Below are 12,686 nucleotides of genomic sequence, written 5' to 3'. Positions count from 1 at the left end.
GAAGAAAGACCAGACACTGGAAAAGAAGCAATAAAGGCAGGGATGGTACTGAGCCTCTTGTTATTGCTCTTTGAGGTTTCCTTTGTGGCTTTCTTTTCTTTGTGGAGAAGGAAAATATTCATTTCTGATGTGTAGATTGTTTTTTCCAGTTCCCCAGATAGTCAGTCTTAAAAATCTTGGGATCTAGCTTAAAATGGCTTATAAACCATCTTGAAAGGACTAGTTGCTTTTTGTGTGTATTTTATTTTTTACGTTTGAACTCCATCTAACTCCATCTGTGCAGTTTCACCTGGAAATGCCGTCAGGACTCCAGGTTCAGAAGCCCACCAGGGAGCAGAAATTCATCCTTCCCCTCAGAATCCTGGAGACAGCTGGGAACCCAGGACAAGCACTGACCCACAGTGTTGCAGGACAGCTGCATGCAGGCATGAGGCAGTGGCCCCACTGGTAGCCCCAGCCCCTTCCCTGAACCCCGAGACCACCACCTTCCTCCTGGGGAGACTCGGAACCTGGATCAGGGACCAGTTCGGGTCCCTGCGGCTCCTCCCCTTCCCCCAGGCTCCCCCTCAGAGGCACCAGCCGGCTCTCTTATTACTTTATTCTCACTACTGGAGGACTCTATTTTTCTGTCTACCTTGACAGCTGCTGAAAGCAAGCCACAACAGCACTTTCAATGGTCTCCTCACCTTCTGCCGCTGGAGCAACCCCCTCCTGCAGCTGCCAGCTGGGAGCGCCCGCCTTTCATCCACGTGTAAACGTTTCCAACAGCCTCAGAAGCAGCCACTTGGCTCGGCCCTGTGCCTGCTTTCAGCCAACACTGCGATTTCGGATTTTAATTACATCCCCTTGATTAGGCATCAAAAATCCATATGTGAGCATTTGAAATGGCATTTCTAAAAGGCAAATCTGCCCATTTCAAGTGCTTCCTCGGGGTGGTCCACGTCCTGATGACACTTCTGCTGATGTGGAAAACACTCTGGTGGGTAGCGCTAGCTACTCTGCTCCAGCAGTCACCTTTTCCAGAGATCTGCAGAGAATCTCAGCCCTGTACCAGCCAAGAAGAAGAAATGGGGAAAAAACAAAAGCCAGTGTAAGGGGGCAGTATTTCCCGCTCCCCACCGTGCAGGCCCACAAGGCGGAGTAAGGGGCAGAGGGTGGGAAACCTCCCCCTCCTCTGCAAGCACTGGCCCTCATCCCTCCAACCTGAATAAATCAGTACTTCAAGGATTTCAGATCTGAAAACGTACAACGAAAGGGTCAAGTGGATCCCCTTCCTGAGGGAAAAACACCAGAATTGGAAGCTCCTCCTTCCAGGAGATATTTGTGAACCACTTGCTACATGCTGGGCCCTGTGACAGGTCATGTGTCAGGACCCCTTTATGTTCTGCTCCCCGCCACCCGCCCTTCACACTTTCCATAGGAACCACAGCTCTCCTTGAGGTTGAAATCTCTCACTTTAAGAAGCCCTCTGGGTCCTTGAAAGGGCGACAACTTCAAAATCAGGCTGATCTCCACTGCAGTAAAAGTTCTGCCTCCATAGCTGCGGGTTCTTGAGAGAGTCACAACTCCACTAAGCCTCAGTTTTCTCATCAGTAAAATGGGGAAAGTATCTACTTCATGGGGCTTCCCTGGTGGCTCAGTGGTAAAGGATATACCTGTCAATGCTGGAGACACAGGTTTGATCCCTGGGTTGGGAAGATCCCCTGGAGAAGGAAATGGCAACTCACTCCAGTATTCTTGCCTGAAGAATCCAATGGATAGAGGGGCCTGGAGGGCTACAGTCCATAGGCGTGGCAAAGAATCATATACAACTGAGTGAGCATACACACATACACACACACACACATATACACATCTACTTCATAAGATTGTCCTGAGGATTAATAAGATAATATAGTAAAGAATATAGCCTAGGGTTCAAAGCCAGTAAATGTTCAAGAAATATTAGTTTCATCATTCTGGCCTCTTTCCCTGTTCTGGTTTATTCCAGCATCCTGTGACCAGCACCAGACTTGAGAACTGGCCCTCCCCATTCACTGGATTGCAGCACTAACAAGTCAGAACACCAGCAGTTGTTTCTCTCCACCTCAACACTGACTTCCTATTATGTGCACATGCCTACAACAGTCTGTGATCCTCTAACCCTGGAAGCCAGTGCAGTAGTCTGGATTTTATTCATTGCAAGAAACAGAAACTGATTTGCTCAAACATGGTCTGGAATTGCATGGATTCCCACCACCCAGAAGTTACTTCCTAGTGTATCCAGAGCTCTGTAACATCACCTAGCTCTCTCTCTGGCTCCACTTCACATTCTGCTGTCCTTGGTGGGTCACCCCTTTCTCCAGCTGCAGAAGGCTTGTCACTCATGGCCGGGGAAGATGACTTTCAGCTGCCCCAGAATTTCACCTTCCCAGTGCACTGTGCTAAGTCACCTCAGTGACCGACTCTGTGCGACCCCATGCCAGCCACCTCTGTCCATGGGATTCTCCAGACAAGAATACTGAAATGGATTACCATGCGCTCACCCAGGGGTCTTTCCAACCCACATACCGAATCTACCTCTCTTGTCTGTCCTGCAGTGGCAGGAGAGTTCTTTACCACTAGCACCACCTGGGAAGCTCCTAAAGTATCTATCTCCATAAAAAGAGGAAGCATCACTCTTGATGTCTATACAGCAGCTTCAGGGTCTGGCCCCAGCTGGCCCTGGGAGAGCCATATCTCTGTAGGACTGAGGGGACAGGCAGATCATGGTGGTTGGGGATTCTGGTGGGACCTCAGGGCAAGAAAGGGTGATCATGACATCCCAGAGGGGAGAAACTGCATAACCCAGCACAGCACATATCCCCTCCAGCCAGGGGCCCTGGCCCAGCCACCCAGGACCTCATCACTGCAGCATTAAAGGAAGCCCAGCTCAACAGGGGTCTGTAATGGGAGGGAGGGCAGGCTCTCTGGCTGATTTTTCCTGGGGGCTGGAGTAGAATCCTAACTGGGCTTCCCAGTAACCCAGAGAAATTTGGGGATCACAGAATAGGAAAAGGCAGGTTTCCCCAGCATCTGGCCTCAGAAGACCAAGCTTAGAAAAGTGTGGAAAGGAACAGCAGGAAGCACCATAACCTTGACCCTGTATACCACTCATGTCTTGCTGGACCAGAAATAAATAAGAGTGAAACTGGAGCATGGCAGCTAAGCCAAGTCTTTCAGGGGATCCCATCACAATGATAAAGCTCTTCTGGCCTTCCACTCATCTGTTCCAAGGACACACACACACACACACACACACACACACACACACACACAGTCAGGTGCTGCAGTGAGGGTGGTTACAGGGAAGTGTCTGCACAGAGAGCAAGAAGGTTGTTCAGGCTTTACTCAGTGTCTTTTATCTGGGGATCACAGAAAAACTTTTGAAATATTTAATTAGGCCACAACATAATCCATAAAGAAGGTATCGTTATTCACCTTCCTCAACTGAAACAAAAGTTAAGAGTGACTTTCCTTGGGCTCCTAGGGATGGGGGATTTCGAGCAATGTGATGGTCACAGATTCTGAGCGTGGCCACAGTCTCACCTCTTTGCTTCTCCCGTGGCAGCCAGAGATTTAAATCCACGTGGTTTAAGCTGATAAGTCTGGTCAGCATCACAGAATGCTGGATTCCTAAAGAGGAGGAGAAATTTTAAATAGAAAAAGTATTTTTAGCTTAATCTCAAGGTCAGAATAAATTGTAGAAGTCATTGAATCCATTTCTCACTCTAGTCCTGGCCTGCAGCATTCCCTTTGAATACATCGAGGTACAGAGAGCCGTCCCAGAAAACACTGGCTCCAACCCCAGACACCACCAACTACTAGGTCATCCTATGTCCCATTAAGTTAGAATTGGTCTCTGCCGAACTCTACGCACTGCTTCTGCTTTTGCCTGTTGGAATTCACTCATGTTTTCTGCCTTGCTTGCTTTCTTCCGGCTATTAGTAATTAGGAACCTACTCTGCTGTGTATTGGCTTGGGCCCTGCAACCAAGCACTGTGGAAAAGAGAAATGAGCTAGCGGAGGCCAGGGAAGGGCTGCTTTCTACGGGGCTTACAGAAGTCTCCTGCGAGCCCCTGAGAAGGCGGTATTCAAGCTGCAACGGGAATGTTCCTGTAACCACACAGCACGTTTCCAGCCCTCTTTGCTCAGCTTCTGCTCATATTCGAAGCCGGACATCATGACGCTCACGTGTGCCTCTGTAGGCATGTGTGGGCATGTAGACACAGCTGACTTCTATCCTCTTGGTTAAACATCTCTATTCCTCTATCATTTCAAATATACACATCTTTGCATCAGTGTATCTTAAAATATAGTGTTCATCTTAAAAATACAGTCTTCAAAACTGGATTGTTGTTGTTGTTAGTCACCAAGTCGTGTCCAACTCTTTGGACTCTTTGAGACCCCATGGACTGTAGCCCTCCAGGCTCCTCTTTCCGTGAGATTTCCCAGGCAGAATACTGGAGCGGGTCTGAATTCCGTCTGACCGATACAGGTTCGTGTACTCACTCTCTAGTTCTGGACTCCACCCTCCCGCTAACTAGACTTCTGTGCTTCCAGACGCGGGAGTGCCAAAGTCACTACCAGTCTTGAAAACCTGTATCTCAGTAGTTCTCCCAGGAAGCGCTCAGCCAACTAAGTGTATTTAGTAAGTCTGTCACACGTGCCGTTGCTAAGTGTGATCACTAGTATCCTGTGATTTTGCCATTCTGAGTGGAGAGGGGTAGGCAAGTGGAAAGCCTGGGTAGGTGTCACCTCTTTTCTGTTAAAGCCATCTTGCCACCTGCTCAATATTCTCTTTCTTTCTTCCTTAGTGCAGATATTGTCCTTAGGATTTAACTGGCCTTCCTCATTTCACTCTTAGATTTGATGAGCGTGACACCAATAATCAGATCTGACTCGTGATAAAAATATCTCCCGAGAGGAGACAGAAAAGGACTATGGACAGGCAGTTATCAATCCATTTAAAACATAATAAGCCAGTCCATGTAAGAGAGAAATATGCAAGACACTTGCTGAAATCCAAATACATCTACACATTCTTTCACAACTCGATGAACAGGCTTCCCTCGTGGCTCAATGGTGAAGAATCCGCCTGCCAATGCAGGAGACAGGGTTTCCATCCCTGGTCCGGGAGGACCGCACATGCCGCTGAGCACCTAAGCCCTCAAGCCACAGCTACTGAGGCCCACTCGCCCTGGAGCCCGTCCTCTGCAACAAGAGGAGCCGTCACATTGGGAAGCCCACACACCTTCTGTAGAAGTGTCGTCCCTGCTCAGAACGACTAGAGAAAAACCTGCGTAGCAGCAAAGACCCAGTACAGCTCAAAAAATAAATAAATAAAAAATTTTTAAAAACTCACTTAGCACAAATCTGCGCAAAAGTGAAGCCATGGTTATAATAAATAAATAAATTCATCTGGCTATTTAATACAAAAAAGACCCAGTGAATAAAGAAAGAAGGTCTTTGTGGCATTTAACTGGTACTGAGTCATGAATTTGAATACTCAAAAGCTCCCCTTTTGAAACTCTGTTCTAAATATGTGTTCTAGAATCTTTCTTATTCTATACATAGGCTCACCAGTTTAGGGAACATATATTTTATTTTCCCCTTAAAAATTCCAACTTTAATCCCTGGATCATGTTCCAGGATCCCCCAGAGGTTGCTGACAGTGCTGCTACAGTTGAAAATGAAAGTTTTTTCTCAGTGTCCTAAGACACAATCCATTCGGGACCAGAGGTTTAGAAAGTTATAAATCATAACAGCCTTACTTTTACAATCACTGATCTAATGTTGGGTCCCTTTTATGGTCATCAGTCTGCCATTTCCGGTACAATTCTCATCCCTAAAAAAAGGGGGGGGGGGTAGAAAAGAAGAATTGAGCACTTCTCTATTTATTGCTTCTTGTATATCCTTTTTGTTGCTCATACCTTTTATTTGAGGATGTAGAGAAGTTCCCCAAGGGTAAAGCAGTAAGTGATAGAAAGGAAACCTATATAAGAAATAAATGAAAGACAAATGCAATGTCACTCACATGTGGAATATAAAAAAGTGAACAAACCAAACAAAAACAAACACACAGACCCAAAGAGCAGAGTGGGGGTGACCAGAGGGGAGGGGCAGGGGGTGGGCGAAGTGGGTAAACAGGCTGATACGGTGATGGATGGAAATGAGATTTTTGGTGATAAGCTCTAGGGTACACAGAAACAGATATATAATGTTGCACACATGAAAGTTATATCATATTATAAGCCACTGCTGCTTCAATTTAAAAAATTTTAATGAGATTTTTACACCGATCTTTTTAAGATATTTTGAAAATTAAATTTCTAAATTTGTATGTGCCTGATCTAACCACTATGCTGAGGAATTTCTTTAAGCCTCAGATGACATTCTCTTTCACACCCAAGGTTTTTATAATCACAAAGCACTCCCTCTTTGATCTGGAATAATTCCACAGTAGCAATAACCATTGTTGCTTCTTTTAACTTCCTAGAAATAGAACCATCACTGAGAACAAGTGGAAAAACCTTTCGGCAACTCTGTTTTCACTGAATGAGGCATCCAGCGAGGTGTCAGTATCTCCTCCCCTCACCCGTGACTCACTCCCTCCTCTAAGCCAGCCTTGGGGTTTGTGCGGGAAACATGTGCCTCCCATCCTCCCCGGGGCCCGGGAGTTCCTCGTGGACAGACAACACCCCTCTGTTTCTCTCTCTTAACCTTGACCAAGAGACTATCCATCTTATAAAGGAGGCATTCTCAAAAGAAGAAAGTCCTGTTTCAGTCACCCTTTTGCAAGGGTTTCTGCTGACCTGTTGATCAATCTGGTCAACAGGAAAAGAATTCAAATGTGGGTTGCACCTAACTAATTAGGTATGTTCCCAAAACAATGCATAAAGTATGCTTTTAACGCAGTGCTTTATAAAGGCTCCACAGTCATGTTAATGACATACATACTGCTCAAAATATTGGTTTAGTGTGTCAATATTCAACATATAAATACAGAAATAAAATATAAAAATATATACTATATATGCTATTTTCTGAATGCTGTGGTTCTTAAGTGAGTTGATATACAACTGAGGTCATAGAGTGAAGCTGCTCTTGTCTCCATGTTTATCTATGCTTTTTTGAACGAGGTAACTTGAAAAAAAGAAGGAGAAGGAAAAGAAGAAATGAAGGAGGAAGGGGAGGGCTGATGTTACAGAGGACCTACCATGCTGCAGGTGTTTTATATGCCTAGTTGTGCATATATGATGAAACAACTGTTATTATTACCCCATCTTACATCTGAGAAAACAGGAGCTCAGATGAGCTCAAGAAAGTGAAAACATTAGCAAAAGGCAGAGGTAGGTTTTGAACCCATTTTCTCTGATCCCAAATCTCCACTCTTTCTGCCACCCCCATTCTCTTAGGAACACGGACAGAGGAGCCTGACCTCCTGGACATCCCACTATTCTCATGACTCATCACTAACACATTTTCAAATGACTTCAAGATATTTAACTCAAAGGAAAAAAAAAAAATGACATGCAAATTCCAAGCCATGCTTTGGGTTTTCTTTGGCCAGTTACAAAACTTTCCCTTACCGTTCCAGGTAGGCATTTGATTCAACCAGCCAAATATATCAATCACTTCTACAAGAGCAGGAGAAACACTTCACTCCACAGCCAGATGACTCAGCAGTAGAGTTTTTACGGTCTTCACGATTATCAAACTAGAGCTTTCATTTATGCCAAAGCCAGGAATGTGGGTAAAACTCAGGATTTGAGAGTAATCATCCAAAGGAAAGAATCAATACTATCTATAAAGAAATACAACAATGTGAGGAACAGCAAAGATTCCAATTTTTTTGTGTGTGGCAGCAAGGAAACTTTACCCAATGAAATCATTATTATTTAAATGATATTATTTAATGATAATATTATTTAAATGATAATGATATTATTTAATGATATTTTTAAATCCTGATAAAATTTAATCAGGATAGGAGAGAGGACTCCTCTGGGTTTCACCTGACTGCTTCAACTGCCCTTACTCTTCTCCTCTTTGTTTCTATAAATGTGCCCTTTTAAGTTGATTTAACTTTTTAAAATTTTTATTAGCCTCTAGGTGCTTTACAATGTCATGTTAGTTTCTCAGTACAGCAAAGTGAGTCAGCTATATAGATGCTCAGTTGTGTCTGGCTCTTTGCAGCCCTTTGGACTGTCTCCCACCAGGCTCTTCTGTTCATGGGATTTTTCAGGCAAGAATACTGGAGTAGGTTGCCATTTCCTCCTCCAGGGGATCCTCCCAAGTGGGGAATCGAAACCGTGTCTCCTCCATTGGCTGTGGATTCTTTTACTGCTGAGCCATCGGGAAAGCCACCTATACATATATCCTCTCCCTTCTGGGTTTCCTTCCCATTTAGGTCGCCACAGAGCACTGAGCAGAGTTCCCTGTGCTGTATAGTGGGTTCTCATTAGTTATCTGTTCTACACACAGTAGTGTTATATGCCAACCTCCATGTCTCAATTTGTCCCATCCCTCCCTTTCCCCTGGTGGTGTCCACACATTTGTTCTCTACTTGTGTGTCTCTGTTTCTGCTTTGAAAATAGATTCATCTGTACCATTTTTTTCTAGATTCCACATATATGCATTAATAAACAATATTTGTTTTTCTCTTCCTGACTTGGACAGCCTGTGGACCATGGTGGAGACATCTCAGCATGCTGTCTGCAAGAGCTGTGCTGAAGACTGGCTCAGGGTCTGGAACATTGACTCAGCATCTACAGAATGGAAACACAGAAAATGCAGACAGTCTCGCCCTTCTGGCCAAATAGGGAAGGATTCAAGGTCACATGCAGCCTCCAGGGTGTGCCCAGGAGTCTGCTGCAGTGCAACGGGGATGCCAGGTGAGGAATGGCAGGTCAATGGAGATGATGAAGGACAAAGAAAATGCTAAACATTTCTCCCTGCTCATCAACAGAATCAATATGGAAGGAGACACCTGTCGCCAACGGGAAGAGCAGGGTGCCTGCCTCCCCTCACTCTGCTGTCTCGGCTTGCCTCATCAGGCTGTGATGCTCTGCCGCCTTGTAGATCACAGCCTCGCTGAAAACGTGCCTGCACCCTTAGCATCCGTAATGCGTCCTCCTGCCTTCCCTCCCTCCTGCCCGGGTCCCAGATCCGCAGCTCTTTGTCCCTCTTGGCTTCAGCCTTCATCTCTCCCTTGCCCGCTCCCGCTGCCGGCGGCGTCCTCACAGAGGGTTCTCGGTGCTGCGGAGCGAGGTGGGGTGGGGACACCCGGCCCCCGCGTTACCGGCTCCTGCACCATCTTTAAGCGGGAAGAAGGTGTCATCAACCGATAAAATGCTAAATGACAACTCATTTGCATTCTGCGGAACAGAAATTGTTAAATATTTCATTCCTATCACCTGCTCCTTTTCGGGGCAACCACCACACGGCAGGAAAGGCTCCCCCGAGAAATGCTTGAAAGGTCGGCGCCCACAGAGCGCGCGGGTACCGAAGCTCTGCTTCGAGGCTGGGTCCCCGGGCCTCCGGCTCCGTCGTCGATGTCTCAATGCTGCCCTCTGCTGGGCTGTGGCGGCGCTGGCAACGCCCCGAGCGGAGAGGCTCGGCCGCCCTGCGATTAACTGAGAGGGTTCACCTCTGTTAACCGGACGCGGAGCTCACAGATGACCCCTCGTTGGAGAGCAAACCACCCCATCCTAAAGGAAATCAGTCCTGAATATTCATTGGAAGGACTGATGCTGAAGCTGAAGCTCCAGTACTTTGGCCGCCTGATACGTAGAGCCGACTCATTGGGAAAGACCTTGATGCTAGGAAAGATTGAAGGCAGGAGAAGGGGTCGACAGAGGAAGAGATGGTTGGATAGCATCACTGACTCGATGGACATGAGTTTGGGCAAGCTCAGGGACATGGTGAAGCCTGGCATGCTGCCGTCCAAGGGGCTGCAAATAGTGGGACACAACTGAGCGACTGAACAACACCTGTGCAGGAGGGGACGCGGTGCCAAGCAGCATATGACTGTATAAAAGGGGCAGAGCAGAAATTCACCGCCTTCGAGGGCATCCTATCTCACCCTGTGGATGCTCGGCTGCTCCCTTTGCAGCGTGGCCCCTGCTACCTGTCCTTGCACAGATGAAGAAAGTCACTGTGGCCAGGACTTTCCTCCCTGAAAGAGATCTGCTTGTGGAACAAAGGCATGTGTGTGTTGTGGGCGTGGAGGGAGGTTCCTACTAGGAAAGAGTGAAACATTCAGATTTGGGGTCCAGGGATAAAACACACATTCACTCCAGTTGGGGACCACCATCCCCCCACAGAGCACTCCCAGAGGGACCAAGCCCCACCCGCCTTACCATGCCCCACCTCAGGCTGGGCTCCAGGCACTACTCTCCCAGCAGTCACCCCAACTTGTCCCTCTCCCCTTCCACAACCCATCTATTGGGCTTCTGACCAGTCTTTCCACACTAGCCCTCCTTCCCAAGTCCATCATTCACTCCACCCAAGGAAAGCTACATCACATGGTGCAATTAATGTAAAGCTCTTCATACAGTGCTTGGTACAGGGGTAAGTACTCAAAAAATTTTAGCTAGAAATGTAGTTACATCTGACCATCCACACCCTGCCCAGTAAAGGCTTTTAGGGTATCTCCTGCTGCTGCTGCTGCTGCTGCTGCTGCTGCTGCTGTTGCTGCTGCTAAGTCGCTTCAATCGTGTCTGACTCTGTGCGACCCCATAGATGGCAGCCCACCAGGCTCCCCCCGTTCCTGAGATCCTCCAGGCAAGAATACTGGAGTGGGTTGTCATTTCATTCTCCAATGCATGAAAGTGAAAAGTGAAAGTGAAGTTGCTTAGTCGTGTCCGACTCCTAGAGATCCCATGGACTGCAGCCTACCAGGCTCCTCTGTCCATGGGATTTGCCAGGCAAGAGTACTGGAATGGGTTGCCATTGCCTTCTCCAAGGGTATCTCCTATACCCCAGATAAAACTCAATGGGCATCTGCCTGACTCTCCACTTCCTCTTCAAACATTTTCTGAAGCTTTATAGACCAGCCATGGTACCCCTGGGCTCCCCATGCACACCATGGGTCTGATATCTGCCAGTGGAATGCTAATCCCTTCATCTGATAGACCCTCTCCCGGCCTCTTTGTTTGCTTATCCAAGACTCAAGCCTTCCTGAAGACCTCATCTCCCTCAAGAGTTTCCTGAGTGTCTGTTAGTTTCCTTAGTCTCTGTTTCCGAGCTTCTTGAATTCCAGGACTGTCTGAGTCATCTTTCTATCCCATACCTAGCACAGTTTCAGAATCACCACATGTTCACTGCATGGGTCAAGCTACCTTGGCAAAGGGAAGTGATTTTTGGAGGAGGAGAGGAGAGAGAGGTTCTGAAGACTTGAACTTGAAACAAATCAGTCTGGTGGGAGCACAACACTTTGAGACCCAGGAGAGAGCTATTCAGACACCAGGCGCACAAAGAAAGAAGAGAGTGTGGGAGCTTTGCAGGGGAGCTTAGAGGAAAGAAAAATGGGCTGAGTCCCATGTATGTGCCAAATACTCTTCAAACTCCTTATGAACCTCACGCCAACCATAGAAGGTTGTGATCCTCATTTTCTCAATGGGAAATTCAGGCTCAAATGGATTTGGTTGCAGACCTGAGGTCACACACAGCTAAGTGACAGCCCTAAGATTCAAACCCAGGCTCCCTGACTTCTAAGCCCATATTTCCCATTACATTAACATTTGCTCTGCTCTGAGAAGAAAGGCTGAAGTGAGATGGAGCAGGAGCCGCTGTCCTTGGCCCCTCTCCCTCACTGTGTCCTCTGCCTGCCTTTTGTCTGTGGACACCTTTAGTCAAAGAATAAGTTGAATCAGAGAAGTAAGAAATGCAAAAAAGAAAAGGAAAACAGTCAAAGGAGACCAAATAATAATAATGTAGGCATTAAGCATAGTCAAGGACCTTTAGTTCTTTCTCAAGGGTTATGGATAATATTCTGAGCCATAGCCTGCTCAATAAAGGACAGAAATGGTATGGACCTAACAGAAGCAGAAGATATTAAGAAGAGGTGGCAAGAATACACAGAAGAACTGTACAAAAAAGATCTTCACGACCCGGATAATCACGATGGTGTGATCACTCACCTAGTGCCAGACATCCTGGAATGTGAAGTCCAGTGGGCCTTAGAAAGCATCACTACAAACAAAGCTAGTGAAGGTGATGGAATTCCAGTTGAGCTATTTCAAATCCTGAAAGGTGATGCTGTCAAAGTGCTGCACTCAATATGCCAGCAAATTTGGAAAACTCAGCAGTGGCCACAGGATTGGAAAAGGTCAGTTTTCATTCCAGTCCCAAAGAAAGGCAATTCCAAAGAATGCTCAAACTACCACACAATTGCACTCATCTCACATGCTAGTAAAGTAATGCTCAAAATTCTACAAGCTAGGCTTCAGCAATACATGAACCATGAACTTCCAGATGTTAAAGCTGGTTTTAGAAAAGGCAGAGGAACAGAGATCAAACTGCCAACATCCGCTGGATCATTGAAAAAACAAGAGAGTTCCAGTAAAACATCTATTTCTGCTTTCTTGACTATGCCAAAACCTTTGACTGTGTGGATCACAATAAACTGTGGAAAATTCTGAAAGAGATGGGAATTCCAGACC

Source organism: Budorcas taxicolor, chromosome 14 (genome assembly GCF_023091745.1).
Source record: "Budorcas taxicolor isolate Tak-1 chromosome 14, Takin1.1, whole genome shotgun sequence".
Lineage (NCBI taxonomy): Eukaryota > Metazoa > Chordata > Mammalia > Artiodactyla > Bovidae > Budorcas > Budorcas taxicolor.
This window is presented reverse-complemented; position numbering follows the sequence as displayed.